The sequence below is a fragment of the Suricata suricatta genome, chromosome 10, assembly GCF_006229205.1.
Source record: "Suricata suricatta isolate VVHF042 chromosome 10, meerkat_22Aug2017_6uvM2_HiC, whole genome shotgun sequence".
Lineage (NCBI taxonomy): Eukaryota > Metazoa > Chordata > Mammalia > Carnivora > Herpestidae > Suricata > Suricata suricatta.
Genome location: NC_043709.1, coordinates 128,012,377 through 128,015,875, shown reverse-complemented (window position 1 = coordinate 128,015,875; position 3,499 = coordinate 128,012,377).

The following is a 3,499-nucleotide window of genomic DNA, read 5'->3' as shown; positions in this document are numbered from 1 at the left end:
CCCCCCCCCCCCCCCCCCCCGCAAGAGTGATTGAAAGACAAACGCCGCCTCTTCTGCTCAGTCTGGTGCAAGGGGGTGGGGGTGGGGGTGGACCGGGTCACGTGTGGGGGCGGGGCGGAGGCTCTGGAGGGGGCTTTGGGGGCCCTGTTCCCACGCAGGAGCGGGTCCCCCCTCCCTGGCCTTGGCAGCAACTTGGCAACTTGAAGCCTCTCTTGTAGTCACCTGCCGTTTCCCGGGGGACTGCGTGAGCGCATCTGGGGGGCCCGTCTCCCCGCTCCGTGTGCAGGCGTTCTGAGTGCGCGGATCCAGGCGGCCTATCTTTCTTTCTTCTTCTTCTCTCTTTTTTTTTTTTTTTACACCAAAGCAACACCTAGAATTGTCTGCTTCAGGCAGCGGGTCCTGGGTGAGTATTTGCTGAAAAGGAGTGTGAAATGCAATGGTGCCAAGCAAAGAAACAGGCAGGAAAGTGAGGAGAGGAAGTGGTGGTGTTTCACGCATTAACACGTCCACTGGGTGCCCTGCCAGAGACCCTTCCTGACGGCCCTCTGGAAAATAACACCCCAACCGTCACTCCCGTGCCTACCCGGTTCCTTTCTTCTTCTTCACCTAGACTCTGGGAGGTGGTAATAGAGACCCACTTGCTCATTTGTTTTTTTTGTCCGTCTCCCCCTTCTACACTGCAGTGTTCCTGGCGGTGGGGCCGTGTTGTTTCTGTTGTCTGCTGTAGCACACAGCCCAAACCGAGTAGATGTATTGGGGGGGGGGGTGTTGCCCCATTTTATCAACTCTAGTGCTCTTGTGACCTGCCCAGCCAGCAAGGGAACACAGAGAACACCACCCAGGGTCCACCCTGTTTCCAGGCCTGTGCTGTGCTCTGGGCCCCTCCCTCCTGTATTGCCCAGAAGGGCTTGGCTGGAGCCAGGGGCCTGCGTGGTGCCCCAGGACAGGCCTGGGCAGCTCCCTGGTGTCAGAGGCGACTGGACCCCACCCTCCCCTTCCACTCTCCTCCTCTTCATTCTGCTGGCCTGCTGGGTTCGCTGTGACCTCTGTCTCTGGGTCACTGTGGCTGTGGCTTTCTTTCCTACCCCACTGCCCTTGGGCCCTGCCTCTGCCCGTCCAACTGATTCTGCAGATTTGCCTCTACCCTAGCCCTTGTGCTAGGGTCCCACCTGCAAAGAAAAGGTGGGGGGTGAGGGGTGTCAGGGTGGCTCAGTGGTTAAATGTCTGACTTTGGCTCAGGTCATGATCTCACGGTTTGTGAGTTTGAACCTCGCATCAGGCTCTGTGCTGACAGCTCAGAGCCGGGAGCCTGCTTCGGATTCTGTGTCTCCCTCTCTCTCTGCCTCTCCCCTGCTCATGCTCTCTCTCTCTCAAAAATAAAATAAACATTAAAAATTTAAAAACAGAAAGAAAATATATACATATATGCATATACATATATGTATATGATTTGTAGCATGTACATACTGAGTAGCAATGTGCCATCCTAATCAAAAGCATGGGCTCTGGGCCCAGATGCCTCAGTTCACATCCTGCTCTGATCACCAGCCTGTGGTCGTAAGAAGCTACTTATATGTTTGTGTCTCATTTTTCTCATCTCTTTTGTGTTTTAATCATAATGATGACTACATGAAGCTTCTATAAGGATTAAGTGAGTAAACTCATGTCAGGGGCCTAAAGTAATGGCTGGTGTTAAATGAGGGTCTGATAAGTGTGAGCTTGAGTATGTGTGTGTGTGTATATTCACCATGGGGGAATAATGCTTGTGTCTGCCCAGTGCATGGCCACACACACACGGATATTTTACTCACATGAGTGGAAACGGAGAGAGGGAGAGGAGGGGAGAGGTACCGAGGGACAGAATACAGAGGCTATACAGACAGACAGATGACGCAGGGGGAAAGCCACACTGGGCTAAGAGGAATGAGCCGCGGCTTTGGGCTTTCTTCATCAGAGAAAAAATTTTAATCTCTAAGATGTTGTAGATTTCCTGGAGCTAAGGCTCACCAGGTAGGACAAAAGTTAATGGCCCTAAATTAATACATGCATTTGTAATGATGCCTTTAAGCCAATCTTCCTGTCTGTGTAATATTTGGAAATCGATCCAACTTAATCTTTTCTAAATTTTTTAATGTTTGTTTTTGAGAGAGAGAGAGAGAAAGACAGAGTGCAAGTGGTGGAGAGGCAGAGGCAGGGGGGGTCACAGAATCTGAAGTAGTCTCCAGGCTCAGCTGTCAGCACCGCGCCTGTTGCAGGACTTGAACTTACCAACTGCAAGATCGTGACCTGGACCAGAGTCAGATGCTTAACTGACTGAGCCACCAGGTGCCTTATTAGATCTAGCTTTAAAGGCCCACACTTTGTCCCAAGCCAGATGAGGGAGGAAGGAAGGAAAGAAGGAGGAAGGAAGGAAGGAAGGAAGAAAAAATCTTCACTATAATACTTTCACTCTTAATTGAAGAAAACTTCACTTCTATGACTGAAACATTAAATCGTTTGCAGGACAGGCAAGAAAAATAATATATTTTAAAGTTTTTAAAAAGTCTTTGTAATTTTGGAAGAATCAAAAGTATCTGCCGTTGGAGAGAAACATTCCAGGTCTTAAAAATATTTACCATACCGCCGCCCAGTTAGCGCGGGGGCTCATGTCCTCTGTTCGAGAGTTGTCGGCTCATTTTGGAAACTGGCAGGCTGCACAGAAATAGACGGTATGCTCTCGCTGCAGCACTTGCTAAAAAAAGAACTGTTTGCATAGTTCAGGAATGGGAAGGGAGAGGACATGATGAGGAAGAACGCTATTTCAGACAGATGATAAAAACTTGCATCACTGTGCTCCAGCGAATGCTCCACACATTTAAAATTAAAGGTTTTTTTTTTAAGGGATGCTAAATAATCTACCAAAAATAAAAAACAAAACCCTGTATAATACCACGGGACACTTATCTGCTTTTGAAAGATGCTTGTCTCTTCTGGTTTTTTTCTTTGATAACGTTGAATTGATAGCACAACTTCACATTTGCAGAGGGCTTTCTTGTTTGTTCACGTTGGTGATTGATCCAACAACTCTAGATCAGAGGGCAGCGCTGTTATTACATTCGGGGATTTGGAGAGCCACGAGGCAGAAGAAATTGCCCAAGGAAACACAACCTGTCGCATGCCCTCCATCATCCTGGTCTGCTGTGTAGCCCCGAGGACAGCTCTATTTCTTGGAACACAGAATTCTGCTTTGTTGTTTTTTTCATCGTGTTTTCACTTACTTTTTAACAACCTGCTCTCCTCGCGAGATTGGATTGTCTTAGTAATGGTAACCAAAGAGAGGAAATGAGTGCAACTCCAAATATTGCTACTCTTCCAACAGGCATTTTTAAGAAATGAATTTAAGGGTCCCTGGGTGGCTCAGTCAGTTAAGCGGCCAACTTCAGCTCAGGTCATGATCTCAAGGTCCATGAGTTTGAACCCTGCATTGGGCTCTGTGCTGACAGCCCAGAACCTGGAGCCT